General features: G+C 34.3%; 1 pseudogene; it reads left to right on the top strand.

The window, feature by feature from the left end:
• The first annotated feature begins 500 nt into the window (after positions 1–500).
• Positions 501–22,458, top strand: LOC107934778 (eukaryotic translation initiation factor 3 subunit C-like; annotated as a pseudogene).

Below are 22,458 nucleotides of genomic sequence, written 5' to 3'. Positions count from 1 at the left end.
GGAAAGGGTTAATAATCAAACATGTGAGAAAAGATGGATTATTGCAATTTAATTCATGATATATGTCATTTTGGTAGTTTTTAGTTACCTTGGATCTGGCTATAAATGGCATGTATAGGGTTTATATATAATAGATATTATGAATATGTTATTTGGCCAACTTGGTGTGGTTATGCCTTTTGAGTATATGTTAGTTTGAACTTGTCATACTTAGTAAGAATGTGTCTTTTGGTCACTTTGAGTGAAATGTAAATATATGACTTGACATATGTTTATATAAGGTTGAAATGGTTGAAAGGTTTGTGGTTGTAGTGATGTATGTTTAGGTTATAATGTGATTTTGAATTGATATGAACTAAGGTGCCTTTGAATGGCATATTGGTTAGAACTTATAGGTTGATTGGTTTGGTATGTTTTTGGTGTGTTTAGAGAGTGTTTTGGTTAATTGAATGCATGTATAAATGGTGTATCTTGTTGGGCAAGGATAGGTATTGTAATGCATGTATAAACAGTTTGATGTTAATACTAGTCTTAATGGACAAATGCCTATAAATGTATGGAAGAAGTATGTGCAGACTATGCTCATCATATTAGACATTCTCGTTTAGTGCCCAAATATTGTGGTTGACGATATGATCGAGCCTGATGGGAATGAATCCCAGAAGGGAGCAGATTATAATGCCACAATCCACATTTGGGGAAATTTGGTGGCTTTCCTTGAGAGAATAGATAATGAGTTCTTCAAGAGCTTGCAGTGTATTGATCTGCATACTTATAAGTATGTTGAAAGACTGAGAGACGAGCCTATGTTTCTGGTACACGCTCAAAATGTCCAGTAGTATTTAGAGCATAAAAATGATTTGAAATCCACTATTAAGGTTGCTCTAAGGCGAGTTGAACTCATCTATTATAAGCCTCAAGAGGTTTATGATGCTATGCGGAAACTGGCTGAGCTATCGAAAGCTGGTGGTGTAGAAAAAGATGAAGATGTAATGGCCTAAATTCAAGGTTATCGGAACATGGGTTTCGTAACCACAAATCTGATTTAAAAAGAGATTTATTTTAATATTTTTTCATGAATATTTATATGATAGGAAAATCGTATGAAAATATCAATAGAAAATTTTTACCGATTTAGTGGTTAGTTAGAAAAAGAAATTATTGAAGAAATTGGGTACAAACAAGGTATCGAGACCTCGATCTCGTAAAACTGATTCGAAAATATTTTTATAAATATTTATGAAATGTTAGTAATATGGTATTAAAATTTCATTAGGAAATTTTAATGTTTGTGTAGTCAATTAAATGAAAAGGACTAAATTAGAAAAGGTGTAAAAGTGGCTGGGATGATTAAATAGCTTAAGTGTCTAATGAGAAAGGATTTAAAAGGGAATTAGACCCATAATTTATTTGGGCTGGACGGCAAGGGCATGAAATCAACAAGAAAATGTAACGCCCCTTACCCGTATCCAAGGCCGGAACAGAGTACGAGGCATTACCAGACTTAACCATACACATAGACGAAAATCGGGCCATAAAATTTCATTTAATTCAAATCTTTTCGAACACATGCATAGACTCATATTTAAAGACATATAATGTGGCATAAATGAGCACTTACACATCCATAATCACGCAATAACATGTCTTTCACTTTAAACATATTTGCTTACCATCCTGTATATAATATACATTCTTACATTAACTAGAACTAGACATGCTAAATCTTATTCTCATTTTATACCATCATAACGTAGTTACCAATTTGTCCATTAAACATCCATATTCAAGGCAACATTACTCATTTTCATTTAATTCATGATCCACTGGCCTGCATTTAACTTACCTGATGTATTACCAATCATGCATAACAAACAAAACTAACTATATCATCACATCAAAACATAAGACATGGCATGATTAATTAAACTTATAAACCATAATGGATAAGGACCACATCTCATGATCATATACAATAACTCAATGTAGACTGATACGTATGGTCAAAATCATAATAATAATACATATCACAAACCAACTTCCTATACATGCCACTCACTTAATATTTCTAATATTTGAATTAATTCTCCCAAAAATGATAGTTTGATAGTGTGATTTTGCCTCCGACGATCTCCAACCCCGAGCCAACCTGCCAATACTAAAGAAATGGAGAGGATGGGTAAGCTTTACTCTTAGTAAGTCCATATGAAATTAATAAGCAATTACTAACATGCTTTTCAAGATAAAACACTATAATTGTACAATTACACATGTTCAGGTTAAGTTGTTTTATCAAGTTACAGTTACTAAATCATTCATATCTGAAGCTAAAAAACTCAAATTTATTTTCGTTAATTTTCCTTGAAACTAGATTCATATACCTTTCTCCCATAAAATTTTCAAAATTTTTGGTTTAGCCAATTAGTACAGTTTATTCATTAAAGTTTCCCCTGTTTTGCTGTCCAACAATTCTGACCTCTCTTCACTAAAAATTATTTATCTCATATTTCAAGACTCAGATGATGTTCCCGTCCATTCCTCCTAAAAGTATACTCATTTAAGATTCTATTCATATAAATTATACTCAGAATTATTTTTGTACAATTTTTAACAATTTTTCCAAGTCAGAATAGGGGATCTCAAATTCATTCTAACACTGTCTCACAAAAATTAGAATATCACATAATATAGAACTCTTTTGCTCCCCTTGTTTCTTTTATATGAAAAGAGATTCATTAATATTTAATTCCATAATTTTTTTGAAATTTAATTCAACTTACACAATTTTTGGTGAATTTTCAAAGTTACACAACTGCTACTGTCCAACACTGTTTTACTACTAAAATTCACTCTTACATAATTTCACTTAATCCATTTTATCTTATCGAAGTTCACTCAAATATCGAGCACATTGCTCATAATTTTCATAAACATATACCTGCACTTATTCATCATATAATCATATTCACATGTATTTTTACTTAATCAATTTTGCCGTTGAACTCTTCGGAATAATAACTGATACTCAGTTGCCTGCACATATTTTCACACCTGTAGACAAGGCTACCTAGTACGCATAGTAGCCTGCACTTAGTACTACACATGCGACCAATTATCCGGTACTTGTTGTAGCCTGCACTTAGTACTACACACGTGACCTAACCATCTGATACACGTAGTAGCCTGCACTTAGTATTACACACATGATCGAAGTTATCGAGTACGCATAGTAGCCTGCAGTTAGTACTACACATGCGACCAATTATCCAGTACACGTAGTAGCCTGCACTTAGTACTACACACGTGACCTCACAATAGATCATTCGTATCATTTCTATTCCGAAGGCTCAACTGGGAAATTCCTCACTTTCCAACATGTTACAAATTTATTCATAGTCCTTTTTCAATTTGCTATTTACAACAAATAGTCATTCTATAGGCAGCCACATTTCATATGATAACAAAATATAATAAAATAAAAAGAATCGATAAATTATTTATGTATAAACTTGTCGAAATCTCATCAGGTACAACTGTGTAGCAATTCATACAACCCAGGTAATAGTAATTTAACACTCAATTCATGTAACAATAATTTTCCATTCAATTTCACATGACACAACAAGCATTACATTTTTCCATATTATACATACCATCCATCAACTTCTCTTAAACATATTAACTCATACAATTTATGCCATATCAATATAGAATTACAATTCATGCATGGTATTGCATTATTATTAACACACGAACTTACCTCGATCCAGAAACGACAATTTACCATTTTAGTCCATAACCTTGTATTTTTTCGATTTAAGCCCGAATCTCGATTTCCTTCATCTATAATGTCACATTTAGCCTAATAATTAGTCACATTATTCATACGGGTCCAAAAATCATATTTTTAAAAATTTTCATTTTGACCCCTAAACTTTTGCATATTTGCACTTTTGCCCCAAGGTTCGGAAATTAAACTTCATCCTATTTTCTTATGTTTTATGACATGCTTATAATTTTTCCCTTCTATGGCAACATCAAATTCTCACTATAACATGTACTTATGAACATTAGGTATTTTTACCAATTATGCTGTTTTACTCGTTTTCACGTAAAATCACTTAGCAAAAGTTGTTTAACACAATTTCAAGCTTCATATTCTACCATTAAACATCAAAATAAATTCATATCATTCATGGGTAAATTTTTAAACACAAACTCTAGCTCAAAATAATGGTAGAAATAGCTAGAACATGTTAACGGGACTTCAAAATGTAAAGAACATTAAAAATGGGGCTCGGGATCACTTACAAATGAGCTTGGAAAGCTTGAAAACCCTATCCATGGTGTTTATCATGAAAAATTCGTCCATGAGGAAGAAGATGAGCAAATTTGGCTTATTTTGGCATTTTTAATTCATTTAATTACCAATTTACTAAAATGCCCTTAATGAAAAACTTTTAAAAACCTACCATACGATGTCCATTTTTGTCCACAAACTTAAAAATGGTCTAATTACCATTTAAGGACCTTTATTTTAAAAACTCATAACAATTAGACACTTCTAACATGTAGAACTCAACTTTTTTACTTTTTACAATTTAGTCCTTTTGACCAAATTGAGTGCCCAAACGTCGAAATTTTCGAACGATATTTTCACGAAATTATTCTGTGAAACCGTATACCATAAAAATATAATAAAAATTAATTTTCCTCATCGGATTTGTGGTCCCGAAACCAGTGTTTCGACTAGGCCCAAAATTAGGATGTTACAAGAAAATGGATGATTTAAGGGCAAAATTAGAATATTGCATAATTAAATAAATAAAATTAGGACTAATACGGAAATATCTATATTTCTTGTGATTTCTCTTCATTCTCATCAGCCAAAATGCCATAAGAGGGGTTCTTTAAGCTAGTATTTCATAATTTTTGCACCAAATCCATAAAATTTAAATACGAAGTTAGATCGAGGAAAGGAAAAAGTTCAGGATTAGTAGATTTTTTTATATGAACAAGTATTGAGTATTAAGAGCTCGGAAGTCAGATTGGGTCGGAGACACATCACACTATCGACCTCAACATTTTGGTATATCAAGAAATTTTATTTTGGAAATCAATGGCATGTATAAGTTAATAAAGTGAATGTTAATGTGAAATAAATGTAAAGTTAGCTATTAGTATGGCTAACAAATCTTGGTTTTGGTATGTGATGAGGTTATCTTATGGATATGCATGAATCTATCTTGAAAATATGTTGAATTGGATTGGTTGATTTGGATTGGTCCAGGTTTAAAATTGCAGGGAAGGTTAGATATCTATAAAGGGGTTATATTGAGTTCATAAAAAAATTTAGGGTTTTGCAAAAAAATTCCTATGGTTTCGATTTAATCCAGGTTTGGTCCCGATGTATATTTTGGGCTTCGAAGACCCATCTAAGGGACGTCATAACATGTTTCAGTAAACGAATAGTATTTAACTCGTAATAACAGAAAAATTAATTTAGTAAACTCCGGTAATGCCTCGTACCCTATTCCGACGAAGAATACGGGTAGAAAGTGTTATATTTGTTGGTATCAGAGCTACAATTTAGCCGATTCTCGGACCAACGTAGCAAATACGAGATTAGCTATACATGCCATTTAAATTATTATTGATAGTGTGATTACCTCCTGACCATTTAAATGTGTTTTTCTTATAGGAAATGCCTGTTGACCGAGCTCAATCCGAGGAAGCTGGGAGTCATGCTCCGACCCTGAAAAGGGAACAAAGAGAAGTTGAAACTACTAGTAGTAGAAGGTCCGAGACAGGAGACCAAAGTGAAGAGGCTAAAATGGCTTTCTTTCAAATGATGAATGAATGGTTTAATCAATATGTGAGAACTAACATTGTAATACAGCAAGCTTAAGCTCCCCCTCCTCCTCCTCCACTAGTTCCTGAGATTCCACAAGGTACAGGTACTGAATCTATTAGAAAATGGAAAGCTCCAGCTGATAAAATTAGAAAATATGAGGTAGAAGAATTCAGAGCTGCAATTGATTATGATTCCGAACGGGCTGAGTTTTGGTTAGAAAATACTACTCGAGTTTTGGAGGAATTATCATGCACACCAAAAGAATGTCTGAAATGTGCCATCTCACTGCTAAAAGACATAGCTTATCATTGGTGGAACACTAAAGCTTCAGTTGTTCCGAAAGAAGAGAATACCTGGGAGTTCTTTCAGAACGAATTTAAAAAGAAATATATCAGCTAAAGGTTTCTTGATCAGAAAAGAAAAGAATTTCTTGAGCTGAAACAGGGTAATAGATCAGTATCTGAGTATGAAAGAGAATTTGTTCGATTGAGTAAATATGCTTGGGAATGGGTACAATCAAAATTTGAGATGTACAAGCAGTTTGAAGAAGGACTAAATGAAGATATCAAGTTACTAATTGGAATACTTGAAATTCAGGAGTCTGCTACACTGGCTGAGCGAGCTTATAAAGTAGAGGAATTGAGTAAAGAGAAGAAACAAGCTGAAAGGGAAGCTCAGGTTTTCAGCAAAAGACCGATGGGAAAATTTCAGTCATCTTTTGTTACAAAGAAATTAAAGAAGTACTCTAATCTATCTACTTCTATGATGGGCTATTTTGGAAAGGAACGGGGCTTCCAACGCACTAACTCGAAATCTCTCATTCCTTCTGTGACTAGTATAAGTAGTGTCGGCAGTCCTAAGTCGAGATGCCAGTACTGTAATAAAGCTCATTTTGGAGAATGTCGGATGAAAAGCGGGGCTTTTTACCGATGCAATTCATTTGATCATTTCTTCAGAGATTGTCTAGAAAAGGATGAAAAAGAAGTTGAACAGACATTGAAGCCAAGTAATCTAGTTTTGAGGGTTAGACCACCTCGACCATCCGGTAATATTAGTGGTAGTCAAGGAGCTACAGAGATACTGCAAGCAGACCTGAGGCACAAGCACCTGCTAGGACATATGCCATTCGTGCCAGAGAAGATGCCTCAACACCCGATGTTATTACTATGATGACAGCACAGAGGTATGTCAAAAAAAGGGTATGATGCTTACTTGGCTTATGTACTCAACACTTAAAGATACAGGCAGTGCCAGTGGTATGTGAATTTTTCGATGTGTTTCTAGAGGAATTACCAGGTTGCCACCAGAAAGAGAAGTGGAATTTTCTATAGATTTGATTCTGAAAACTACTCCGATTTCCATAGCTCCGTACCGGATGGCTCCTATAGAATTAAAGGAGTTAAAGCCACAATTACAGGAACTTGTTGATAAGGGTTTTGCTTAACCGAGTCATTCACCTTGGGTGCTCTGGTTTTGTTTGTGAAAAAGAAAGACAGGTCTTTGAGATTGTGTATCGACTACCAGCAGCTTAATAAAGTAACCATAAAGAATAAGTACCTGTTACCCCGGATTGATGATTTATTTGATCAGCTGAAAGGTGCTATAGTTTTTTCAAAGATTGATCTCCGATCGGGTTATTATTAGCCACGGGTAAAGGATTCAGATGTGTCAAAGACAACATTCAGAACTAGGTACAAGCATTATGAGTTTCTGGTTATGCCGTTTGGGCTAACTAATGCACCTGCGATATTCATGAATTTGATGAACCAGATATTCAAATCGTACTTAGATAGATTTGTGGTAGTGTTCATTGATGATATGCTGGTTTATTCTCGGGATGAAAAAGAACATGTAGAACATTTGAGAATTATGTTGCAAATTCTATGAGAGAAGCAGCTATATGCTAAATTCAGTAAATGTGAATTTTGGCTTTGCAAAGTGGGTTTTCTCAGACATATTGTATCCGCTGAAGGCATCAGGGTAGATTCGAGTAAAATCTCAGCTATTGCCAATTGGAGTCCACCGAAGAATGTAGCTGAAGTTAGAAGTTTCTTAGGTTTAGCTGGTTATTATCATAGATTTGTACAAGGGTTCTCTATGATAGCTTCTCCAATGACTCTATTATTGCAGAAAGATATAAAGTTCAGGTGGACTGATGAATGTCAACAGAGTTTCGACTGATTGAAAGATCTACTAACGAAAGCACCTGTATTAGTGCAGCCTGAACCGGGTAAGGAATTTGTTATTTACAGTGATGCCTCATTAAATGGTTTAGGTTGTGTCTTGATGCAAGAAGGTAAAGTAATAGCCTATACTTCAAGACAACTTAAACCACATGAAAGAAATTACCCAGTACGTGATCTTGAATTAGCTGCTATTGTATTTGTACTGAAGATATGGCGGCATTACTTGTACAGTGAGAAATGTCATATTTATACTGATCATAAAAGCCTAAAATATTTGATGACACAGAAAGATTTGAATTTGACACACCGCAAGTGGCTTGAACTGATAAAGGACTATGATTTGATTATTGATTACCATCCGGGTAAGGCTAAAGTTGTAGCTGCTGCTTTGAGCCAGAAATATTTATGTGCTTTGCGAGCTATGAATACCCGATTATTATTTTCTGATGATGGTTCAGTTATAGCTAAATTGGAAGCTAGACTAGTGTTTCTACAACAGATCTGTGACTTTCAGAAAAATGATGAAAAGTTACAAGCTAAACGGGCACAATGTGAGTCAGGTACTGATTCTAAATTTCAGGTTAGGATTGATGGTTGTTTGTTATTCAGAGGTAGGTTATGTGTACCTCAGAATTCAGAGCTCATACAGAAGATTCTACATGAGGCTCATAGCGGTACTATGTCTATACATCTGGGGAGTAATAAAATGTATAATGATCTGAAAAAGATGTACTACTGGTCAGATATGAAATGTAATATCACTGAGTTTGTATCAAGGTGTTTGGTGTGTCAGCAGGTTAAAGCTGAACATCAAGTACCTTCAGGATTACTTCAGCCAATCACTATACCGAAATGGAAATGGGAAAAAATCACTATAGATTTTATATCGGGGTTACCGTTGTCTCCGAGGAAGAAAGATGCCATTTGGGTGATTGTTGACCGATTGACAAAGTCAACGCACTTTATTTCGGTACGTATGGATTATTCTTTAGATAAACTAGCTGAATTGTACATATCTGAGATTGTCAGGCTACATGGAGTGCCTGTCTCCATTAATCAGATAGAGATCCCCGATTTACGTCTCGTTTTTGGGACAAATTGCAAAATGCCCAGGGTACTCAGTTGTATTTCAGCACTGCATTTCATCCTCAGACAGATGGTCAATCTAAGCGTGTAATTCAAGTATTGGAAGATATGCTCCAATGTTGTATACTTGAGTTTAAAGGTAATTGGGAGAGGTATCTACTTTTGATTGAATTTGCTTACAATAACAGTTATCAGTCTATATTAAAATGGCTCTGTATGAAGCTTTGTATGGTTGAAAATGTAGAACAACTTTATCTTGGACAGAGCTCAGTGAAAAGAAGATACATGGGGTTGATTTGATTCGGGAAAGAGAAGAAAAAGTAAAGGTTATTTAGGATAGTCTAAAAGCAGCTTCTGATCGTCAAAAATCATATGCCGATCATAAACGAAAAGAAATTGAATTTCAAGTTAGTGATAAGGTATTCCTGAAAGTGTCTCCTTGGAAGAAAGTTCTCATGTTTAGTCGAAAGGGTAAATTGAGTCCAAGATTTATCGGGCCATATGAAATCATAGAAAGAATTGGACAGGTCTCTTATTGATTGGCATTACCATCGGAACTTGATAGAATCCATAATGTTTTTCATGTGTATATGCTACGACGGTATCGATCATGTAATAGTCCGATTTAGACTTTACTCGGAACGGTGGTTTCGAAACCACGAATCTGAGACAGTAAAATATTTAAATATTATTTTTCGTGTTTATTATATGGGAATTTGCATGTGTGAAAATTTCGTACAAAAATTTGATTGTTTGTGTGATTAATTTGATAAAATGACTTAATCGTGTAAGTTGAAAACTTGATAGTTTAAATCATAAAGGTTGATTTGATAGTGGCTTTTTAATATGGAGTATTAATGTTGCAAATGATCCATTAATTTAGTGATGGCCGAATATACCATAAAATATATGTTTATGTTATTATATTTATAAGGTTAAATAAGTAAAATATGATAAAAGTTAACTTATAATATATTAAAACATCAAAAAATAATAAAGCCAAGCATTCATACTTTGTAATTGCCAAAAATAAAAGAAGTAAGAAAAGGAAAAAGAACCAAGGTATTCGGCCATTGTTGATCCAATTTTAAGGTATGTTTTGTTTCTGTTTTTGATCATTTTTATGTTTTTGATATCGTTGCTTCGAGTACTACCCGACCCATGCTTGAATTTTTTTTTTTTGGTGATGTTGTTGATAAATTATGAAAGATATGTTTTGGATTAATATGTTTTGTATTGGGGTTTTTGATGATTTTGAGTTAATAGGACTAAATTAAAAAAAATGATAAATTGAAGGTGTGACAGTCCTAAATTGACCCTAGTCGGAAAGTGGTTTCGGGACCACAAAACCGAGTCATAAAAATAATTAACCGTTATATTTGATGTTTATTATATGTATATAGGCATGTGTGAAAATTTCATGTTTGAATTTTGTTAATTGTAAGTGAATTTTGCTAAATAGGACTTGTGTGAGAAAATTTAGAAATGTGCTAGGCAAATGTTAAAGTGGCCTATTGATGCATGTTAGAAAATGTTTGTCCTTGCATGTCAAATTACCCAAAACTTAGGATGGTGGCCGGCCATGCTATGGGTTAAAATGTATCATAAACATTTTATGTTAGTGTTTTATGTTAGGAATAATAAAATAAAGAACATGGGTAATAAAATAATAGTGGTTAGTAGGAGGAGAAACAAAAAAAAAATTAGCTAGGTTGCTCCTCCATTGCCGTGAATTGAAGGAAGAAAACAAAGAAAAAAAATGTTCATCTTTTAACATCCTTGGCCTAAAATGCTAAGAAGAAGGGGGAAGGGGAAGTAAAATATTCGGCCACTCCTAGTCTTGAATAAGGTATGTAATTCATGGTAGCTTTTGGAATTGTTGAATGTATTAAGCTAGTTACTAAGTCCCTTAGTTAGCCCATGTTCAAATTTTGAATCTTGTTGGTAACATGAGCAATCGGTCATGAGAAAATGTTCAAGAAATGGTTGTTGTTCATGTTATTTGGATGAGAAATGGTGAGTTTTGTTGTTTCATGTTAAAGTTAGGTGAATGATGATAGATTAGTGTTTGAACTATAAAAAGAATCATAGGTGAGCATTAGATACTAAGGGAAAAGAATCGGCTACCTTGTTATGAGCTAGGGCCGAATGTGAGTTTGGTTGTGTTTGAATATTACATGCTGGTAGAATGGTGGATGAAAGTGCCGAATGTGGTCTTTGGTTTGGGCATAAGGAATAATAGTATGCATAGGTTTCGGCTTTGGTAGTACCTATGTAATTATAATTAGTTCATTTGATGGTTTGGCATGAGGTGATAAGTAAAAGTTTAAAGGTAGCTTAAGTTAATTGATTATATGTGTGTATGCTATTAGAAATTCAAGGAATTCTCGGCAAAAATGTGGTTAGGGGTTAAGTCATGGAAACTTGGGGGTATTCATATGTGGACCTTAAGATTTTGTACACTATGACTATGTGAGTTAGGTGTTAAATAACTTAATCATGTGTATGCATGACCAAGTATAATCGGCCACATGAGTAAAGAAATGGGTTAATTGATATGTGGTAAATGTTAAGTGTTAAACGAAATGGAAATGATATCATATTGGAATATGTATACTCGACCACATGAATGCATACATAGATTGGTGTTGCATGTATTCGGCTATAGGTAAGCATATTGATGATTCTATCTTGACTTAGATAATCGGCTAAAGGAGAATATTAGCTAATATGTTGAATTTGATTCATGATTTCATGCATATGACTCTAATGTCCAATATATATATGGACTAAGTACCTTGAATTTCTCTCGATGTTCAAGATGATTAAATCAATTTATTTGTTAAATTAAGCTCAATAGCAAAGGGGAACTAAATCCGATAAAGGGAAGGAAAAAGTAATTGAATAGCCGTTGAAGTCGTTCGACAGCATCCGAGGTAAGTTTTCGAGTAATGGAACTTAGTTTATGATTTGATTAAGTCATGACATATAGCATAACAAATAAACGGAGATATAATGATTCAACTTGAATTATATATTGAGGTGACTAGTTTATACTTGTGACGGGTAGCCGAAAATGGTAATGCTGATAAGTGACTTGTGTTTGAATTCTAGTTATGAAAATGAAATATAGATGCGTCATGATTTATTGATATGTGCATGAATATCCGGATGATAACCGGGCTAAGTCCCGAAGGCATTTGTGCTAGTGACTAATTCCGGGCTAAGTCCCGAAGGCATTTGTGCGAGTTACTATATCCGGGCTAAGTCCCGAAGGCATTTGTGCGAGTTACTATATCCGGGCTAGGTCCCGAAGGCATTTGTGCGAGTTACTATAACCGGGCTAAGTCCCGAAGGCATTTGAGCGAGTAGCTATATCCGACTAAATCCCGAAGGTACTTGGTTTGGGAATGAGCGATCTTGCTGTAAAAATTTCAATTAATACGCTCGTAAAATCCCAACGATGAGGTATGTTTTGTATATGCATTGGAATAATTGATTCCTTTTAAATAGTATTCGCTCAATCGATTAACAAGCTTCCGGCCTTTAGTCAAGTTAATACCTTATGTATGAATATAAGGGTTGGAAATGTGAAGTAGGTATGATTTTGAGAATATGTGTATATTGTAACACCCCGAACTCATGGCCGTTACCGGAAATCGAACACGAGGTGTTACCGGCTTACTTCATTTATTTCCCCCTATATTTTTTTTTGTTCCAGGCAAGCTGGCTACTGTATCGTGGTCGCTTTAAAAATCATATTTTGAGTTCTGAAACTCGAAATCTAATTCCGTAAATTTTCTCTGAAACTAGACTCATATATCTATATGGTGAATTTTTTGTAGAATTTTTGGTTGGGCCAATTAGTACAGTTTATTTGTTAAAGTTTCCCCTGTTTCAAGGTTCGACTACACTGACCTCTGTACCTTACGATTTAAATATCTCCCTGTAAAGGGCTTCAATGCCTATTCCGTTTGTCTCTAATGAAACTAGACTTGATAAAAAATCTGTACATATAAGGAACGACCTCTAATTATCTCGATAAAATTTACGGTGAATTTTCTAAGTCATAACAGGGGATCCAGAAATCGCTCTGGCACTGTTTCACAAGAATTTAATTATCTCCTAACATAAAGTTCATATGGTCGTTTCGTTTCTTCCATATGAAAATAGACTCATCAAGATTCGATTACATAATTTATTCATTATTTAATTTCATTTCTACTATTTTTAGTGATTTTTCAATCTCACAACACTGCTGCTGTCAGCATCTGTTACTAAAGCAAACTATGCCTATTTCGTGATTTTTCCTTGATCTAACTAATAATTCATCATACATGTCACAATTTATGACCATGACTAGCCATGCCAAAGACTAATCATCACCGAGCATCTCCCCACTACACTATTACCAAATCATGAATTTAACACCGAAAATAAATTAGCCATGACATATGGCGTAATAATCGAGTAGACCTCAACCAATACTCAACCAAAATCGAATTACCAAGACTTGTGACCAAGCATCATAGAACCAAATCCAAACGAACATTTATGCCATTTTCGCATAGCTAAAAGTTTACATACCAAATTTCAAACAAAACATAATAGCCTATACATGCCGAAATGTTCTCCTAGACCAACTAAGAAGAAAGTACCAAAAGTTGCTAGCCGGTGTGATGACTTCGATGACGGTCCCGAGCACGACAAAAAGACGAGTCCAAGAAACCTAAAATAGGTGACAAGCAAACACCGAATGAGTATATAACTCAGTAAGCCATAAGCATTCCACAACCATCCATTAATAAAATTATCACAACAGGAAACAATGAAATGAGGCTAAGTACTCCATCCATACCGAACTATACCATAGTTCCTTAAACCTTACGGTTCAATCTCATACCAAGTCCTACATTGACATTTCATACATCATTTTATTTTCGTTACAATCATACAATTAAACGACCTTTCACCTATTCCACGATGAACCTTATGTACGTGACTTCAACTATAATCATCACATAGGTTCAAAACTTACCAAGCTCAACTCCAAATATAAACATAGCGCCTATTAGCCATGAACTCAAGGTACTTACCTTTTCCGCTGTCCAAAATCGACTCAGTAAAGTCGCACCCTTAATGTAAATAATTTATAGAAAATATATAGTGGGTTCGCACACATAGTGCTTAATAATCAACAGCGCACACTTAGTGCCATGTACTTTAAACTCGCACACTTAGTGCCATGCATTTCAAGTTCGCACACCTAGTGCCAATCTCACAACCGTGAACACTTATTGCCCGCACACTTAGTGCCGAAGACCAGCCACTCTATATGCTTCACTTCCTTTTTACATTCGACAATTTCATCTCTACATACATATACATTTGTATACATTTCATCTCATTAAACACAATTGCATAGGTATTACGATCATTTAAATCAATACCAAAGATATGCTTAATGACTTACCTTGTGTTAGGTAAAATAGTTCCAAGTCGGCTACTCGATGACCTTCGATTTTCCCTTGTTGGACGCCTCTCCTTTAGGATCTTGAGCTTAAACAAATAAATTAACTCATTTAACCGCTTTGCTACATATATTGGTATCCACATTTTAATGATTTTATGACATACGAAACGACATGGTAAAATTTTCATCTTGCTACCTTATGTTCTTAGCTATTCGGCTAATAACCTTATGCAATTACCATACTATCAATAATCTAATCACACATGCATATGCATACTTGGACATTCGGTAATCACCTTTGCTAATTTTAAACTCAACATCACATAAGCTCCCAAGTGATGGCCGAATATGTATATCTATACTATCACCTATAATTCATCTAATTACAAAATTTCATCTCATGAACACTTGACCCATTTTTTTACCCCATATGGCCGAATGCTTCATTTGTTACCCAACTAACCATTCAACAACTTCAACCTCATTACCACCCTTTTATGCCTAATTATCTAAGTCAAGATAAAATCATCAACATGCCTAACTATAGCCGAATGTGCAACATTAATCTATCATTTCCATTTCATTTAACACTTAACATTTACCACATATCGATTCACCAAACTCTTCATCTATTCATGCTCTCATATTCGGTCACCCATACCTATACTAACCATATAACTAATTAATCCTAGGGTTAAACACAAGTACAATATTTAAGCACCATGGCCGAACCTTCATGAAGTTGCTAAGACCCATCATTTCTACTCCTCACACACTCTCACATCCAATCCTTTTTATTAAACACTCAAGCTCAATCATCTTCATGCCTCATCACCACAACATCAAAACACCAACCAAGAAAGACAACACCCATGGCCGAATATCATCTCCATCAATAGCAAAAATTTAAACCATGGGCTAGGTAGAACTTAAACTAACAACTAAAAACATGCATGAATTTCAAAAAAAAATAACATCAAACATACCTCAACCTAGGTACAAGCATGGCCGAACTTCTTCACCTTTCTTTCCCTCACTCACGGCAATTGTAACAAGGAAAAGGATGAACACTCCTTCTTTCTCCCTTATTTTATTCATCTTTTTCCTTTTTAATTCCTTTCTTTAATTTATTTTATCTCCAATAACCCAATTTCTTATTATAATATCTAATTCAAACAAATATATTGCCCATCATCAATCTATCTTGGCCGGCCACTATAAGGGAATTGGGCAATTTGACATGCAAGTCCACCCTTGTGTTGACATGCACTAATAAGCCGTATCATATTTCACCATGTCTCATGTTGATCCCTATTTAATAATTCCTCATGCAATTGGCAAAATTAGGGAATGAAACTTCCACATATGCATGTACACACATAATAAGCATAGAATATAACAATTAATTATTTTTATGACTCGGTTTTGTGGTCCCGAAACCACTTTCTGACTAGGGTCACATTAGGGTTGTCACATATATGGAACTATTCGTTTAGTCATATGAATGCTATACTTCAGTTGTGCATGATTTCATTACTCAAAACTTACTAAGCATTAAATGCTTATTCCGTTTCTTTGATTCTCTGTTTTATAGATTTTGGTTCGTCAGCTATCGGACTCGGGAGTGTCAAAGTCGAAGTCATCCACACTATCAAAGCCCTTTTGGTACTCTTTTAGTTGAACTCTGAAAATGGCATGTATAGGACTGCCCTTTTGTTGTTAGTCAAGTACCTTCGGTAATGTATATATTTGGATAGCCATGCGAAAATGGCTTATATATATTTTGACCATAGCGTTATAATCATTTTGTATGTTGTTCATTGAGTGGTATGGAAATGTTGGTAACGATTAGCCATTGGAATGGTTAATCACGATCATTTTGGTGCTATGTATGACAAAACTCTAGATGATCCATGGAAAATCATGAAATAGGTATAGTCTACCTTAAAAACAGATGCTGACAGCAGCAGTGATATGAATTTGAAAAATCACTAAAAATAGTATGAATGGAATTAAATAGCGAATAAATTATGTAATCGAACCTTGATGAGTCTATTTTCATATGGAAGAAACAAAACGATCATATGAGCCGTATTTTAAGGGATGTTTAAGTTTTCGTGAAACAGGGCCAGAGCGATTTCTGGATCCCCTGTTCTGACTTTGGAAATTCACTATAAATTAACCAGAGATAATTAGAAGTCATTCCCTATATGTACAGATTCCTTTTCGAGTCTAGTTTTTTTAGAAACAAACGGCATAAGTATTGAAGCCCTGTACAGGAAGATATCTAAGTCGTAATACATGAAGGTCAGAGTAGTCGAACCCTGTAACAGGGGAGATTTTAACTAATAAACTGTACTAATTGGCTTGACCAAAAATTCTAGAAAAAAATTTGTAGATGGACATATGAGTCTAGTTTCAGGAAAAATTTACGGAACCGGTTTTTGAGTTTTGGAACTTGAGATATGATTTTAAGGTGACAGTGACGCAGTTAGCCAGCTTGTCTGAAAATTTTAAAATGGACTGTGCAAATAAGTGAATTAAGTCCGTTAACACCTTGTGTCCGACTCCGACAACGGTCTCGGGTACGGGGTGTTACAGAAGGACTAAAATGCAAAATAAATAAAATAAATGGATTAGTGTGGACATAAGGAAGATTCGGCCCTACTATGATGTAATGAGATTTTGAGTATTTTGTGTTTTATACAATTAGGACTAATTTGTAAAAAGTATGAAATAGTAGGGGTAAAATGGTAATTTACCCATTTTTGTGTTGTTGGATCAAATTGAATGAAATTGTGTTTAAATGAGGTTAATTTGAAATTATATAGATCAAGAACAAAGGAAACCGGACTTGGATCGGGCAAAAACAAAAATAGTCGAATAGCTGAGTTATAATGTCCGTCGATATCCGAGGTAAGTCTTTAAGCAATTAAACATGATTTATTTTGAACATAAAATGATTTACTATGATGAACCAAATTGCATAATGTATTAGTTGTTAGCCGAATGAAATATGTAAATAAATTAATGTGATTAAGTTGTATATGAATGATATCAAAACCTTTGAAAATGTGTATTTGTTACATAGAATATTACACGATTTGATATATGTGAAATGTTGTGGAACGATTTTTGATTTATGATATTCGGGCTTTGAGCCTAGCAAGCCTTGAGCTGGTGACTTTGATCGAGCTTTGTGCCTAGCAGGCTTAGTGCCGGTGAATAAATATCAGACCTTGAGTCTAGCAGGCCTTGTGCCGGTGTGAGATTCAGGCTTATGCCTAGCAAGTTTTATACCGGTGATTTGTTTTCAAGTCTATGATGATGAGAATTCAAATTTATTGTGGATATTGAGCAAGTGAAATTGAGCTAAATTGCATTGTATATGTTCGGCCAAAAAGGTAAGTACATGTGAGCTTATATTGAATTTGAATATCAGATTATATGTGAAGTTGTCTTATATGTGCATATTTGGCCATAAGTAATGTTATATTAAATTTGAACTATAAGTTATATGTGATGTTTTATTTATCTCTTAAATTCAGTCACATGTGAATATATAATGAATCTTGTGAATTTGGCCATACATGTAAATGAATATGTGATGAAATATTTGATCTTGTATAATCGGCTTATAGGAAATATTTATGTGGTGTTATATACTTGATTGTGAATATTTGGCTAATGTATTTCATTAAGATGAAGTATAACATTAAGAATATAATTTGGTTAGTTTGAATGTTTTAATTATTTATTGAATTGTTTAATTTGCTTAATACTTACTAAGCTAAGTTAGCTTACCCTGTGTGTTTTGTTACTCTGTTATATAGATTTTGGCTGTAAATTACGACCTCGGGGATCGTTATCGAAGTCATCCACATTATCATCAACTTTTGGTATTTCTAAAAGTCTATTTTAAAACTTTTGGCACGTATAGGCTAATTCGTATTTTGTTCGACTTTGAATATGTATAACTTTAGCCATGCGAAAATGGCCTAATTTCCATGATAGATTTGTTCATACTTGGATATGGTTTGAACTTACTTTTAGTTGACATGATATATATTATATGTGAATGAAGTATGTGATATATATGGTATGTTTAAAAAGGGTTTATTGATGTTAGATTTGAAAGTGGATTGATGTAATGATCATATATATATTATGAAACAATTATTTGTTTCGGTTAGGTTTTTGGTTGAATAAAAATATATTGGAATGATGAGTTTAGAATATGTAACTTCTATGAGGTTTATTCATGTTTTCATGTGTGAATGTATATTTGTTTGCGATATAATAAAGTTGAAAAGAATATAATAATAAGGACTTGCTTATTCGGTTAATGAAATGTAAATTTACCAAATGAATAGTATTTTGTATAATAATATGTTTGGTAATGGTTTATTTAGTTTTGTCTATAATGTTAAGCATGTTTAGTGTAGATTTGGAAATGCATGAAATGAAACATACATATGTTCGAATATGCATAGGTTAGTTTAATTCGGTTTGCATGGAAAATGTATGAGTTTTATAATTGGTTTTGAGGTTAAATAATGGTTAATTATTGGGATTGTTTTGTTTAATAAGACTTATAAACGAAATATTGATAAATGACCATTTGAATAGTGATTTTATTTAATAGTTTACTATGGAAATTATATACATTTTTGCAAAAAAAATTGATAATTATGTGTATGCATATATATTTATGTATATGTTTGTGAGTTTGAATGATGGCTTGGTAAATTATGAAAGTATAGGTGTATGTATATATTTGCTAATGAATAAATGATTCAGATAATGAAATCTGTTTGAAATTGTGAAAGTTCAAAATTTTGTTTTTGTACTGTAATGCTTCGTGAAATGACGGATATGGGTTAGGGGTGTTACAGGTCAGATCCTTCACATTTATTTCTTCGACAGAAGTGGAGATTTAGCCGGATGTGAGTTCCAATGAAGAACTATTTAAGATTTTGGCATGGGAGACAAAGCAGGTTAGAAATAAAAAGATAAATCTGGTGAAAGTATTATGGCAAAAGAACGAGATTGAGGAAGCAACATGGGAACCGAAGGAGACAATCAGGAAACATTACCTGAACCTCTTTACTAGTAAGATTGTCGAGGACGAAAATTCTTAAAAAGGGGGAAAGTTTTAATGGCCTAAATTCAAGGTTATCGGAACAATAGTTTCGTAACCACAAATCTGATTTAAAGATAAATTTATTTTAATATTTTTGCATGAATATTGATATGATAGGAAAATCGTATGAAAATATCGATAGAAAAATTTTACCGATTTAGTGGTTAGTTAGAAAAAGAAATTATTGAAGAAATTGGGTAAAAACAAGGTATCGAGACCTCGATCTCATAAAATCAAGTCAAAAATATTTTTATAAATATTTATGAAATGTTTTTAATGTCGTATTAAAATTTCATTAGGAAATTTTAATGTTTGGGTAGTCAATTAAATGAAAAGGACTAAATTGGAAAAGGTGTAAAAGTGACTGGGATGATTAAATTGCTTAAGTGTCTAATGAGAAAGATTTAAAAGGAAATTAGACCCAAAGGGCATGAAATCAGCAAGAAAATGGATGATTTAAGGGCAAAATTAGAATATTACATAATTAAGTAAATAAAATTAGGATTAATATGGAAATATCTAGATTTTTTGTGATTTCTCTTCATTCTCATTAGCCAAAACGTCATAGGAGGGGTTCTTTAAGCTGGTATTTCATAATTTTTTCACCAAACCCAAAAAATTCAAATACAAAGTTAGATAGAAGAAAGGAAAAAATTCGGGATTAGTAGATTTTTGTATACGAACAAGTATCGAGTATTAAGAGCTAAGAGATCGGATTGGGTCGGAAACACATCACACTATCAATTTCAACATTTTGGTATATGAAGAAATTTATTTTGGAAATCAATGACATGTATAAATTAATAAAGTAAATGTTAATATGAAATGAATGTAAAGTTAATCATTAGTATGGCTAACAAATCTGGGTTTTGGTATGTGATAAGATTATCTTATGGATATGCATGAATCTATCTAGAAAATATATTGAATTGAATTGGTTGATTTGTATTGGTTTAAGTTTAAAATTGCAGGGAATGTTAGATATCTATAAAGAGATTATATTTTGTTCATAAACAAAATTTAGGGTTTTACGAAAAATTTCCTATAATTTCGATTTAATTCTGGTTTGATCTCAATGTATGTTTTGGGCTTCGGAGACCCATCCAAGGGACGTCATAACATATTTCGGTAAACGAATAATATTTAACTCATAATAACGGAAAAATTAATTCGGTAAACACCAGTAATGTCTCGTACCTTATTCTGCGAGAAATACGGGTAAAAGGTGTTACAGGTGATGAGCCTAGAGGGGGAAAAAGTCGGGGTTGTTACACCAGAGCTTGTTTCTCGAAAACCCACCTTACCTGAAAACGGCAGAGCGTTAATGGATATCCTAGTGACTCTCAAATACAAAAACGGAGATGAACGGACCAAAGCCTGTGCCATGCTTTGTGATTTTTATCACCACGCCCTTTCTGATGGGTTTTCTTTAAGTCACGATTTGTTGTTGATGAGTCATTTGCTGGACAGTATACAACATATGGACATCTCAACACAGATACTTTTTAACCGGGCAATTGCCGAAGGACATAGTTGCCTTTCTGAACTGTCCTCCGGCGGGAGAGTGAAGGAATTGCGCGCGCAAGGCGTCTCGCAAAGTCAATATCATGAGAAAACTCCTGAACAGGTGCCGATCATTGTATGATTTTGAACTTCAATGCTATTATATAATTGTTTCGAGGACTAACACGTGAAACTATGGATTCTATCAGGAAAGGTCGGGACGGAGGCGTCAAATGCCTTACCATATGCACATAAACCTCGAGCTTCTAGGGGCTGTGCATTTGACTTGTGCATTGCTGCTTGAAGTGCCTAACATGGCAGGCAACACACTCGATGCCAAACACAAGGTGATAAGTAAGACATTTAGGCGGTCGCTCGAAGTGAGTGAGAGGCAGACATATATGGGTCCCCCTGAAAATGTGCGGGACCATGTGATAGCTGCAACCCAGGCCTTTCGGAAGGGAGATTTCCAGAAGGCCTTTGATGTCATTAATTCTCTTGATGTTTGGAAGCTTCTTAGAAATCGAGAGACTGCTTGAAATGTTGAAAGCAAAGATCAAGGAAGAGGCTTTAAGATCTTACCTTTTAACATACTGCTCGGCCTAAGAAACGCTAAGCTTGGATCAGCTTACGAAAATGTTTGACCTTTCGGATGCTCAGGTTCATAGCACGGTTAGCAGGATGATGATAAATGAAGAACTCCATGCAAGTTGGGACCAGCCAACGCAGTGCATCATCTTCCATGAAGTCGACCATTCTAGTATGCAGGCATCGGCATTCCAGCTGGTGGAGAAGCTTTAAGCTCTTGCTGAAAGTAACGAAAGAGTGGTAGACATGAGAATTGGAGGTGGCGGACTGGATCTTCCCCTAAGGCGGCGAGATAACCAAGAATGTGCTTCTGGGACTGGTTTTGGCGGTAGGTGGCAAGACTTTCCCTTCACCCAAGGCAGGCAGGGTAGTTCTGCACGTTACGGGTATAGTGCCCCCATTCTGTTGAAGCTGGTTATTCATGAGATCGATCAGGTCAGTCCCGAGGATCCGGTGGATATTCCGGTAGGAAAGGTTCAGGACTGAGAAGTTCTCAGATGTATGCTGTGGGTCGCATGGTCAGTCTCGACCGGGGAGTTGGGAGTGATCATTAATTTGTGGTTTAGTTATTTGTTTCCGGTCCAGAATTTAGAAGTTTGTTGAACTTTCATAATTTTTAATTAGG

This window comes from Gossypium hirsutum, chromosome A01 (assembly GCF_007990345.1).
Source record: "Gossypium hirsutum isolate 1008001.06 chromosome A01, Gossypium_hirsutum_v2.1, whole genome shotgun sequence".
In the NCBI taxonomy this organism is placed as follows: domain Eukaryota; kingdom Viridiplantae; phylum Streptophyta; class Magnoliopsida; order Malvales; family Malvaceae; genus Gossypium; species Gossypium hirsutum.
Note: the sequence above shows the minus strand (reverse complement) of the source record. Positions and strands in the feature narration are given on the sequence as shown.